General features: G+C 39.1%; 1 protein-coding gene and 1 pseudogene across 2 annotated transcripts in view; both read right to left on the bottom strand.

Annotated features, from left to right (window-relative positions):
• Positions 1 to 10,634, bottom strand: part of LOC143670976 (mitochondrial import inner membrane translocase subunit Tim17-A pseudogene) — a 36,720-nt pseudogene extending 26,086 nt beyond the window's left edge.
• Positions 1 to 13,291, bottom strand: part of HDAC8 (histone deacetylase 8) — a 517,539-nt gene that overhangs the window by 112,926 nt on the left and 391,322 nt on the right. The window lies entirely within an intron of this gene.

The raw sequence follows: 13,291 nt of genomic DNA, 5'->3' as shown, positions 1-13,291 counted from the left end.
TTCTGACACCTCCTGAGAGAAAGAATCATTCTCTTCTATACATGCACAAAACTCATTGCAAGGATCTCTACTCTCACTCTCTCTTGTAATTATTTCTTTTTCACACTATAGGCAGGGAGCAGCTCTGATTCATCTTAGCATCCCCAGCACAGTGTCTATATATAGCCAGCAGTCAGTAAATGACTACTGAAATTCCCTGGCCACTTTAAAAAATTAACCTATTAATACATTACAGAGAACTTTATAGAAACCTAACAAGGCTTTGTGCATGGTATGTGCTTAATAAAAGTTTGCTGACATTGAGTCTAGTAAAAATTTTGTTCCTCTTTGGTCAAGGCTATAGATAGCAATTGTTGCCACCTCCTTAACGGTGCTACCAATCTTAATAGTGCAACAACAGCAGGCACCAGCCCCGCACAGATGACACCCACGTGGTGTTGCAGGTATTGAATCACCCCCACTGGCTCTTCAGAGGGCATAAAATGTCCCATGATTAGTCACTGCTTGGGATTAAGGCATTTGTTGCAGAAGTTCCTGGCTGGATTGCTTTCCTACAGAGGAAAGACACATCCGAAGCCACCTTTATACCTTTCAGCAGACCTGTAGATCATTCATGCCCCTCTCCTTTCCAATTATAATCAGTGATCCAGAGAGAATTCAGAAAACAAGAAAAGGCCCTAAAAAGCATCAAGACGGAGCACAATTTAAATTGTACCTTGTAATCAGAGTAGATTATCCCTACCAGTTTGGCATTACAAATTTTACTGTTTTTTCAAAAGCTCTGTGAGGCACAAATCTAAAAAAGGTTAAAAACAAAACAAAACCAATAGCAAAAACAAAAACCCAAGATTTTTATACAAAACTTTTCAAACTTTGGTTTTTTAATCACAGCCATTTGCAAAATCCTACAATCTTTTCTGTGGGTGTGGGGCAGTAAAACCCCTTTCCTGTTCTGAAATGAAGACGTGTAGAATGAATCTCATTTTGTAGTTTAAAAGGTCTGCTTTCATGGGAAACACTCCTACCTTCCAGGGCTTCAATATACAATCATCGAAAGTTTTTTTTTTTCCAATACAGGTATAAAATGGTCAATTATCCCATGTTAGCTAGAAACCAGTTAGGCAGATACCAGAATCCCTGAGAATTCTAGTTAAAAGAATTGAGATGCTCTTTCTCTAATTTTCCCAGGATCACTTCTATATAATTCATTGATCACTGAGGATATTCTTATTCAGTGTTGGTAGTATGGTAAATGAAGTAGAAGGACAAAGCTAAAATGTTGAATTTAGTTGAAACAAAGGCTAGTCTTGCTTTTAAAATTATTGTTAGAGCTATTTGAACAAAGAAAGAATCAAGAGTCCAGAGATAAGCAAAGTTTCTCAATATAATCCTCTGTTGGCCTGGGAAGGGATGGGTGAGAGAAGGACAATGCCAACACAAACGGAATTGTACAGTGAATAAAAAAATAGGGAGGGCCAGAACAGTGGGTGAAAAGTTAGCTTGCTTCACTTAGACCACCATATTAAAACCAGATGTATCTAAAATTTTGGATGAGAAAAACTCATGTTACTGATAGTGTGAACAAACCCTTTGTGCTTTCCTCCCAATACAGTTTCATTACAGGGTGCCAGAGATTCCATTTTATTTCATTTCACATGTAGCACATTCTCAACAACTTAAACCGTTTCTAATCTTGTGTAATTAGATAGGTCTTGCTACATCCTTCAGTTGAAGGATTTTATGAGCTGCCTGGTTCTGTCTCCCTTTTGTGACAGCTTCTTTGAGTTGGAAACTAACATTTGTTAACATTTCTTCCCTTCTGGCACCTGTCAGCTGGATGAGTTCTGGGAAAAGGAGGCTGGGAAGGGAAGGAATGCAACGTTCCTTCCCCCCCCCACCCCCGTACCCTGGTATTAGGGCACATCTATGTCTCTACGTAGGGATTACACTGTTCTGGAAAGTGCTGTCAAGTACACACTCAAAATAAACAGTGGGCAGATGGGTGAATGGAATGATGAAGTTCTTGCTGTTTTTTAAAATTTAATTTTATCACAAATTTACAGTTCCTTTGTTTATTAAATGTAGAGCTTGGGTGAGATGCTAGCCAAAGATGGAAGTCCTTTAATACAGCCCAAGGTTGACACAGGTAGAAGGGGTCAAGTCTTTGATGAGTTACTGTTGAGTCACTCTGGGCAGAGCCTCAGCACTGGATACAGCAACTACATCATGACTACATTATGACTGCCTTCTCCTTACTTCAGAACAGAGTTGTGAGGAGTCATCAGTTTTCTGACACAGAATTAAAGGCTGTATAATCTCGGGGGCTTTTACTTTAACGTCAAAATAATAATAGCATTTGAAATGGAGAACTTTTCCTTCAAAAGGCTTTAAAGCTACTCCCCCTCCCACCATGAGCTTTCTTAGGGTCAGTTCTTGACTGTTCCATGATGTCTTTGTGAGGACACTGAGTGGCACATGCTCCCCAGGTGTAGACAGGGGAATCTAGAATTAAGGCCGATTTATGCTTCTGTGCTTTGGGACTGGCACATGCTTGATTATAAGAAGGGCCTGGCCTCTCACCACAAAATTCTGTGGTTTTTGTCCAATAATGAGAAAAGACAACTGATAGAGTATACAACAGAAATGGATGAATGACAGGGACATCTGATGTCCTCTGGTACTTTACAGTTTACAAATCACTTTCAGAGTCACCCTTTCATGGATAGGTGGTATACACTTATTTCACCAAAACAACTGGGCTGTGGAAATAAGAGCCAGGATGCTGGCACAGTCATGGAGGTCCTGAATTTCTCACGCTGGGGGTGGGGCAGCAGTGGGTAAGCACTTTGCCTTCCAGGAATAGTACTGCTCTGAGACTCCTCTGTAGACTGACTGGAACGGAGATTAAGCCCTGGGTTCTCTTTGCATTCCATTTAGCAGTTTGCTCATGCTTTCACTACAGATCAGGCTCAAGAATTCCTCTGCCAGCTGAGAATCTGAATGTCGTTTTGGCTGTAAGACAGTATCTTATTTATTCACATAAATCCCCCTCCTACTTTTGTCCCTGATTATTTTCACCGTAAAATGAAAGGGGGGCAACTTATGTGAGCATTTGGGTACTGGACTGCAGCCACCCTTGGCAATCTTTGTTAGTCTTTGAGATTTTCACCAGGATTGACTGAAGAACAGTGACTCACCCAGAGTAACACATAGTTCTCTTTCCTTCAGAAAATCAGTTCCTCATCAGTGCTGCTAAGAAAAACAAAAGACAAGAAAAGAAAACATTACAGTTTAAGGGAAAAAAGTGCTAAGAGCAAAAGATCGTTTTAAACAAAGCTAGGTTTCAAAGAAAGGTAGAGTGATGAAAAAGTGGTTTGTATGTTTTAGATTTCCTTTCCAGTTCCAAATTTGAGGCTTAAACATTTTTTGACCAGGGAAGTTACCACATGAGGAAGTTAGGTTACCTCAGCTCCCGCTCACTTCCTGAAACTTCCCAGGAGCTCTGAGGGGTTTACAACGCAGCACCCTACTCAGAGGGGTGGAAAGGAGTAAAAAAATTGGGGAGGATTAAAAGTGAGTAGGGGCTGGCACAAATGCTGCCTAGGCTTTCCCTCATTCTAGCCAGTTATCTAGAGAGATGTCCCTTTAATTTAACCTTTACTTTATCCCCCAAATGACGAAGCTCATTTTGCTCAGAGAAGTCTCTTCTGGTGGTTACAGTAATTGTTATAAAGCAGAGGAAAAGTGTAGAGTTAAGGGAGGGGAGGTGGGGAAAACTTGAGAAAGAAAGATTTTTCCTTCAAAGTGCAATCCATGAGGAACATATAAAGAGGACTATGTACAAAGATGGGAACCACTGCAATCAAACACAGTCTGGAGGAGCAAGGATTGGCAGCACAGGCCTGGAGGACATTACTTATACTCTTACTATACTCTTCGGGCTAATTGTGTAAATGGGAGTTTCTTCTGCAAGAATGGCCATCTGTAGATACATTTGGGTTTGTTTTCCCACACTATTGGAGAGTTAACACAGCAATACTTTCAACACCTCTGATCAATAGAGAGGAACTTAACTATTTATAAAATGGGAAACTAGGAGAGTAAATATGCCAACCACTTTTCCCTCAAGTGGACTTAGATTAGGTATCGAGGTTTGGAAGCAACTTTAAAGCTCATTCTAGTTAAACCCTGAAGAGGACCAAAGAGGGATTTGCGCTTGGGTTGGGGGAGTGAATTGCCCAGGGTTACATAAGCTAGTGGTTGATGCCGTTAGAAAGGAACCAGGTCTCTCTTCTACTAGGCCCAGTGTTTCCTGTCTACCCTCCTACCCTTCCTCCATCTTCAAATATGCCCAAACGTATAGACTAAGGCAAATCTATGCATTCTTTTCCCAGCTACTTCAATTGCTATCTCATGACAATGTTGGCAGGCTCAGTGACTGAGCATACTCCTGATCATAAGAGAGGGTGTGCTTATTCCCATACTCCTGACCTAACTGGGGAAGAACCACAGTGCCATTTACAGCCTGCCATTGGCTTAATGGTCCTCAAGATGGGGAATCCAGGGAGAACTGTGCTTCCAAGGGTAACAAACACTGCTAGTGTGAAGGAATAGAGCTGTTTAAGAGAGCTTTAATCTCTTCTGCGGACCTTCCTTGGCAGGTTTCAGAAGGGGAGAATGCCTCTCCATTCTTCATTTAAAAAAATGATGTAATTGGTACATACAAAATGCTTAAGGTATGCAAGTTATATTTTGCATGTAGCTTACACATAGGAAATACTTAGTATATATGTAAGTTATGAGGCATGATAATAAAATAAGTACCTGTGAACCTACCATCCACCTAAAGAAATAGAATGTTACTAGTACCAATAAAGCTCCCTGCCTGCTTCTCCCTACCATCACCCTGCCTTTCTCCCAGGGGTAACCACTGTCATGAAATTTTAAGTCATTCCCAGGCATTACTTTATAGATTTACCATATATGTGAGAATTCCAAAACGATGTACTTTTTAGTTTTGCTTGGTTTTGAACTGTACAAGTTTTTCTTGTACAGTTTTCTGCAATTTGTGTTTTAAAAAATGTTATTGTTGTAACACATATACAACACAAAATTTCATGTTTTAACCACCTCCCTGTGCACAATTCAGTGATATTAACTGCATTCACAATATTGTGCTACCATCACTGCCATCCATTACCAAAACATTATCATCACCCCAAACAGAAATTCTGCACTCATTAAGCAGTAAGGTCCCATCCTCCCTTCCCTGTTGCAATTTGTTTTTACTCAAAATTATGTGTCTGAATCTTCGACACTTTGCTTGCAGCTACTGTTCATTAATTTTCATACTGCATAGTATTTCATTGTGTAAGTATATCACAATATATCCATACTATTGTTGATGAACATATGTTATTTGATTTTTTTTGCTATTCTGAGCAAGAATCCTGCTAAACTCTAATTGTAATATGCTTGTGCAAGTTTCTTTGTCTATTTCTAAGAGTATACTCAGTGAGTTGTAAAGTAGTCACATGTTCAAATTTATTAGATAATGCCAAATTGTTTTCCAATTGGTTGCTCCAATACATACTCCTATCAGAAGAATACGTTTTCCATATCCTCAGTATCATTTAGTAATGTTTAATTTAAAATACTTTTTTCCAATCTGGTGGATATAAAATGTAATTGCATATTTAAAAAAATTATTATGGGCTTTAATTTGCATTTCCTTGATTACTAATGAGGGTTATAATCAGTTCATATGTTTATTGGTTGGTCAGATTTCCTCTTCTGTGAAATGCTTATTTCATACCCATTTTTCTCTTGAATTGACTGTCTTTTTTCATATCGGTATATAGAAGTTTGTACATTCTGAATATTAATACATTGTCAGTGTGCCAAATATGCTCTTCTACTTTGTGGCTTGTCTTTTCACTTTATGGTGCTTTTCTGGTGATCAGAAGGCACTTCATTTTAAGGTCATTGAATTTATCAATCTGTTCCTTTAGGGTTGGTCCTTCTTGTCATTCTTTAGAGACACTCTCCCCTATTCCAAGGTCAAAGAGAAATTCTTCCATATCAGTGCTTCTTTGTGAGGGGGAAGTTACTGGCATTTGGGGCAGGACAATTATTCCTTATGTGGGGCTGTGTCTCAAATTTAGTATATCTGGATCCTGGGTACTAAATGTCTTTAGCAAACCCTCTATTATTTTAAGAACTCCCTAAACCCCTATACATTTCCAAGTGCTCCTTGGATGGAGGTACTGTCCATTGAGAAACACTGAACTATATTTTCTTCTAAAAGTATAAAATATTAAATATACACAGAATTGATTTTTGTGTTTGGTGTGAGACCTTTCTCTAATTTTATTTTTTTCTCTATGGATAACCAATTTTCCCGACATCATTTATTAAAAAGCGCATACTTTCTCCAAGTGATCTGCAATGCTACTTGTCCTACGTCAAATTTCCACATAGGTGTAGATCTATTTTTGGTTCTCTGTTCTGTTCCATCAGCCTATCTGTCAACTCCTGAACCAATATTACATTTTTTTAAATACTCTAGCTTCACAATAAATCTTGATACTTGATAGAATAAGACTTTCTACCTCGTTATTCTTCAAGAATGCCTTGGCTTTTCTTGAACCTTTGCACTTAAATATAAATTAAAAAATCAGTTTGTCAAATTTCATGAAAAACCCTCTTAGGATTTTGATGGGAATTACACTGACTGTATTGATTGAATCAGGGAGAAACGATATCTTTACAATATCGAGTTTCCATATCTGTGAACAGGATATAGCTCTCAAATTCAATAAAGTTTTATAATTTCCTTTGTAAAGGGTCTCTGGTCCATTTTTTTGTTAAACTTATTCCTAGATACCTTATTTTTTATTGGTTTAGTATCTTTTTAAAAACAGTTTATTATTTATTTATTTATCATCACAATCGACTTTTTTGGTGAAAAATAACATATATACAAAAAAAGCAATAAATTTCAAAGCACATCGCAACAATTAGTTATAGAACAGATTTCAGAGTTTGGGATGGGTTACAATTCTTGTTTAGTATCTTTTTAAAAACTGCATGCTTGATTCTTGTTGCCAGTGTATAGAAATGAGATTCATCTCGCATTCTCTCTTAAATGTATACCAACCATACTTTTTCACCTAACTCCACCAAAACGGCTCTTGCACTGTTGCTAAATTTAACAATCATTTCTCAGTCCTTTCTTTCTCTCTTTATTAGCAACATATCACACAGTTTATCATTCCTTCTTCTTAGAAACACTTTCTTCACTTGGCTTTCAGGGCAGCATACTCTTTTGATTTTCCACTTACATTACTGATTGTTCTCTCTTGGTATTCTTTGCTGGTTCCTCCTCATTTCCCCAGTATCTTAATGTCGAACTGTTTTGCAGGGATCAATCTTTGGACCTCTTATCTTTCCCAGCAATGCACCCTCCTTTGGTGATCTCACCCATTCTCACGATTTAAAATTTTATCCATATGTTAACAACCCCCACATTTGCAATGTTAGTCCAACTCATTGTGTGGAACTATCCCTATCTTTTTCTAATTATATATATAAAATATACATGTTATATACATATACACTTATATAATGTATGTTATATATATACATATAAACATCCATACCTATATTCTCTTTCCACCTACTTGACATCTCCAACTCAACATGCCCAAACTAATAAACTCTTTATCTTATCACTTGAACCTGCATCCTCCATAGTCTTCTATCTCAGTTGCTTACTTTATCATTCTAGTTGCTCAGTCTAAAACCTTGAAGTCATCCTTCAGCCCGTGCTTTCTTTCAACTCCACAACGAATCTGTAAGAAAATCCTACTCACTCAACCTTCAAAATGTATAAAGATTCCTATAATTTCTTACAATTTACATTGATACAACCAGTATCACCTCATCTTTTTTTTTTTAAAGATCTATTGAGATATAATCCACATCTCACACAACTCACCCATTCATAGCATACAATTCAATGTTTTCTTAGTACATTGACAGGGTAGTGCAAATACAGCCACAATCTAATTTCAGAATATTTTTGTTCCCCATAAAAGAAAACAGTACCTTTTTATTATCAAACAATATATTCATTGTATAGATACAGCACATTTTGTTTATACATCAATCAACCCAAATGTCCATCAGAAGAAATATAGCACTGCAGATCCATTTTTGACTTCTGGTCTCCAGAACTGTAAGGTAATAAATTTGTGTTGCTTAAGGCACTAAGTTTGTAGAAATTTGTTACAGCAGCAATAGGATACTCATACAGACCATGAAAGGGGTCAGTCAAGAAAGGCTTTGTTTTAATATACCATAAATCTGTGTCTGCCCAATGGCATGGAGTTATCATTCTCATATCTCATTCTTTCCCCTTCGTATATTTGGCTCTGATGGTTAAAAGTCCATGGCAAGCAGAGATTTCAGGAAAGCGAATGATGTGGGAACCTATACTTTAATTCATTTATTTGACAAATGTAAATATGTACAGAGCACCCACCATGCTCTAAGCACTGTTGGGATTGGCATACATCAGTGAATAAGAGAGAAAAATCCCTGCCCTCAAGCTTACATTCTAGAGGAGCAACAAAATTGACAAAAATGAACATAATGAATGAGTAAGTTATACAGCATGTTAGAAGGTGATTAGTGATATGGAAAAAAAATAGAGAAAGGATTATTGTGAGTTGCAGAGAGAGAGGATAGGCACTGAAGTATTAAATATGGTGGTCAGGATGAGTCTTATTGGGAAAGTGACAATGAGCAAAGACTTGAAGGAGGTGAGGAAGTTAGTCATGTGGATATCTGAGGGAAGAACTTTCTAAGCAGAGGGAACATCCAGTGCCAAATATTAAAGTGAGATGTGCCTAGTATATTTCAGGAATAGCAGGCAGGCCAGTGTGGTGGAGGATAGAGTAGTATGAAAATGAGGTCACAGAAGTGATAGGGGTCCAGATACTATAAGGTCTTGTAGGCCACTTCAAGGACTTAAGCTTGATATTGGGGAGGACCTTTGATTTTTATGGCAGACAAGCATATAAATAGCATAACACTCATTATTAATAGGAAGAGATGCAGCTAATTAGAGAATAGATGAACTTCTAGATGTGTGAGTGGTGAGATGACTTCCTTCTGAGCCCGACACTTCTACATACATTTGCTTCCTGGATCTTTATATTGGTCACTCAAATTCAAACTGCCCCCAAAATAAGCTCATGATCTTCTCCTCCTAAACCTTTCCTTATCCCAATTAATAGCATCCCAAGGTAGATATCTTGGAGTCATCTCTTGATCCTCCCTCTCTTACTCTGCTATATCTAACTAGACTCCTAATACTGACAGTTTCACTTTAGAAATATCCTCTTCTCTGTTTCCTCTGCTTCACATTGGTTCAAGCCCTCATCTCTCACTGGACATTGTAATCACTTCTATGGTTCTACAACCTGTCTACTTCCTGTACAGTAGCTGCCACAGTGACAAACCTCATTATGTCACTTCCCCATTTAAAGACCTCTCCTGGGAGTTACGGATGGGCTTCTGGGAAGATGGCAGAAAAGAATAGGCTGAGTTCACCACTGCTCCAAGGAATAGATAGAGAAGTGACAGAAAAAGGACAGGGACAGTGATTCCAGGGTGCAAAAATGACCTGAGAGGGTCTTTGACACCACATAGGGAGGTCCTGTATGAAAAAGCTGAGGAATTGAGACAAAGAGAGCTGGAGACCATCCAGCTAGTGCAAGGAGCCTAATGCATCCCTTTCCAAACAGAGATCTGGAGCCCTCAGGAATGCATGGACAGAGAGGCAGGGACTAGGAAGTAAGCCAAACTGCGCTCCTTGAATGCACCACACCCACACATGCTGCCCCAGCCCCAATGCACTTGCACCCTGCCTCCTTGACCGCTGTACCCCGCGGCCTGCACCCCATGCATGCCTGCACCCATACCCCACATCCCTGCCCAGTGCACGTACGCACCCCTTCCCTGGCACCCCCTGAGCCCCACACACTTGCACATCCAAGCCTCGCACCCCTGCAAGCACATCCCTCCACTCATGCCACATTCTGATGTGACCCACACATCTGCACCCTGAACACTGCACCCTATACCCCACACCCCATGCACCTGCACACCCCCCACATCTGTGCCCCACTGGCCCATCCCAGCAAATCTGACCTGCGCCATCCCATTTGTGAGCACCCATATCCCCTGCATTGTGCCCTGAACTCCATGCACCAAATCCCATGCCCTGATTCCCACGACCTCTGCTCTCTGAGTGCTCATCCATGGCCTGCCAACACACCTGCCCCCATGTACCCATGTGTGTTCTCTCGCTCCCCATGCCTTGCCCCCACACAGCCCCTGAGCCTCCTCTCACCATGCCCTGCCTCCGTGTCCCCCGTGCCATGCCCTGCCCCTGTGTTTCAAGGCCTGCCTGAGCTGCACTCTGTCCCCATGGCCCCCACCCCACCTCTGTACAACTCCACACCCCGCAGCCCACACTCTTGGGCAGCAGCATAGCACCCCCACCCTGCACCTATCTTTGTGCCACACACCACCACCGCACTGCAGGGCCCTGCCCTACGCCCCATGCCCGACCCGCAAATATAAAACCTTAGACTACTGAGGGAAATCAACTTCCAAAATAACCCTATCAAGAAAATTGATTGCCTCAAAGGCTACAGAAAATCTAAAACATTTGAAGATGCATACGGATATAGCCCAGGCTAATGAACAAATTAAAACACCAGAGTAGACACAGACTTTGGAATAACTAATCAAGATATTCATATAACTCTACTAAATAAAATTAATGGGTTGGCTAATGACATAAGGGAGATCAAGAAGACACTAGAAGAGCGTAAGGAGGAATCTGAAAGAATAAATAGAAAGACAGCAGATTTCACAGAGATTAAAGATGCTATAGACCAAGTAAAAAATATACTAGAGACATACAACAACAGATTTGAAGAGGCAGAAGAAAGAATAAAAAAACTAGAGGACAGGACAACTGATTTTGAATGCACAAAAGAACAAATGGCAAAAAAGATGGAAAAATTGGAACTGGATCTCAGGGAAATGATGGATAACATGAAGCTCAGAAATATAAGAATCATAGGTGTCCCAGAAGGAGAGGAGAAGAGTAAAAGTCCAGGAAGATTAGTAGAGGATATAATGGGGAAAAACTTCCCAACACTTATAAAAGACAAATATGCAAATCAAAGAAGCCCAATGAACTCCAAATAGAATAAATCCAGATAGTCTACCCCAAGACACATACTAATCAGTCTGTCACATGTTGACGAGAAGGAGAAAATCCTGAAAGGAGCAAGTGAACAGTGATCTATTACATATAAGGGAAACCACATAAGACTGAGTTTGGACTGCTCAACAGGCACCGTGGAGGTGAGAAGGCAATGGTATGATATATTTAAGATCTTGAAAGAGAAAGACTTCTAGCCAAGAATTCTGTTCCCAGCCAAATTGTCCTTCAAAGATGGAGGGAAAAATTAAAACTATCATAGACAAACAAATGCTAAGAGAATCTGTCAACAAGACACTGGCCCTAAAAGAATGACTAAAGGGAGTTCTGTTGAATGAAAAAAAAAAAAAAAAAAGATAGGAGAGGGAGTTCTAGAGGAGGGCACAGAATTGAAGAGTACCGGTAAGGGTAACTTAAATGATAAAAAGAGAAAGAAGGAAAAGAATATACAGATCTGACAAATAAAATCCAAAAGATAAGATGTTAGATTCAAGAAAGGTCTTTTCAGTAATAACTTTGGACTGTTAACAGACTAAACCTACCAATTATAAGATACAGATTGGCAGAATGGATTAAGAAACATAATCCAGCTATATGTGCTTACAAGAGACTCCCCTTAGACCCAAGGAAACAAATAGGTTGAAAGTGAAAGGATGGAAAAGATGTTCCATGCAAGCTGCAACCAAAAGCAAGCAGGAGTAGCTATACTAATGTCAGACTAAATAGACTTTAAATATAAAGAAGTTCATAAGCGACAAAGTAGGACACTACATATTCATAAAAGGAACTATTTACCAAGAAGAAATAACAATCACAAATGTTTATGCTTCCAATCAAGGAGCTCTAAAATACATGAGGCAAACATTGTTAAAACTGAAGGGAGCGATAGATATTTCAACAATAATAGTAGGAGTCCTCAATACACCACTCTCCTCTACAGACAGAATAACCAGGCAGAAGAAAAACAAGGAAATAAAGAATTTAAACAATTTGTCTTTTTCTTTTTGGCACGGGCAGGCTCCAGGAATTGAACCTGGATCTCTGGCATGGCAGGTGAGAGTTCTGCCACTGAGCCACCATTGCACCACCTGAGAACTTAAACAATTTGATAAATGGTTAAACTTAATAGACATATATTGATCGTTATACCCCAAAACACCAGCATATACATTCTTCTGTAGTACTCATGGATATACTGGGGCATGAAACAGCTCTTCATAAATTTAAAAAGACTGAAATTATTCAAAGCACATTCTCTGATCACAATGGAATGAAGCTGGAAATCAATAACCAGCAAAGAAAGAAAACTGTTAAACAACCAGTGGGTCAAAGAAGAAATTGCTAAAGAAATTGACAATTATCTGGAGACAAATTAAAATGAGAATATGACATATCAAATGTATGGGATGTGGCAAAGACAGTGCTGAGAGGGAAATTTATCACCCAAATATCTATATTAAAAAAGCAGAAAGAAAAAATCAAGGACTTAACTGCTCACCTGGAGGAACTAGAGAAAGAACAGCAAACTAACCCCAAAGCAACAGAAGAAGAAAAATAACAAAGATTAAAGCAGAATTAAATGAATGGGAGAACAAAAGTACAATAGAAAGAATCAATAAATCAGAAGTTGATTCTTTGAGACAATCAATAAAATTGATGGGCCTCTAGGTAGGCTGACAAAGAAAAAAAGAGACAGGATGCAAATAAACAAAATCATAAATGGGGGGGTTGTTACCAAGGACCCTGATGAAATAAAATAATTATAAGAGGATACCATGAATAACTATACACCAACAAATTAGACAACTTGGAGGAAATGGGCAAATTCCTAGACACACACAAGCAAGCTATACTGACTCAAGAAGAAATAGATCTCAACAAACCGATCACAAGAGATTCAGTCATCAAAAGTCTTCCTACGAAGAAAAACCCAGGGCCAGATGGCTTCACAGGGGAATTTTATCAGACATTTCAAAAAGAACCAAC

The sequence above is a fragment of the Tamandua tetradactyla genome, chromosome X, assembly GCF_023851605.1.
Source record: "Tamandua tetradactyla isolate mTamTet1 chromosome X, mTamTet1.pri, whole genome shotgun sequence".
NCBI classification, from domain to species: Eukaryota; Metazoa; Chordata; class Mammalia; order Pilosa; family Myrmecophagidae; genus Tamandua; species Tamandua tetradactyla.
The sequence above is the reverse complement of the archived record's forward strand: the minus strand, read 5'-3'. Positions and strand labels throughout refer to the sequence as shown.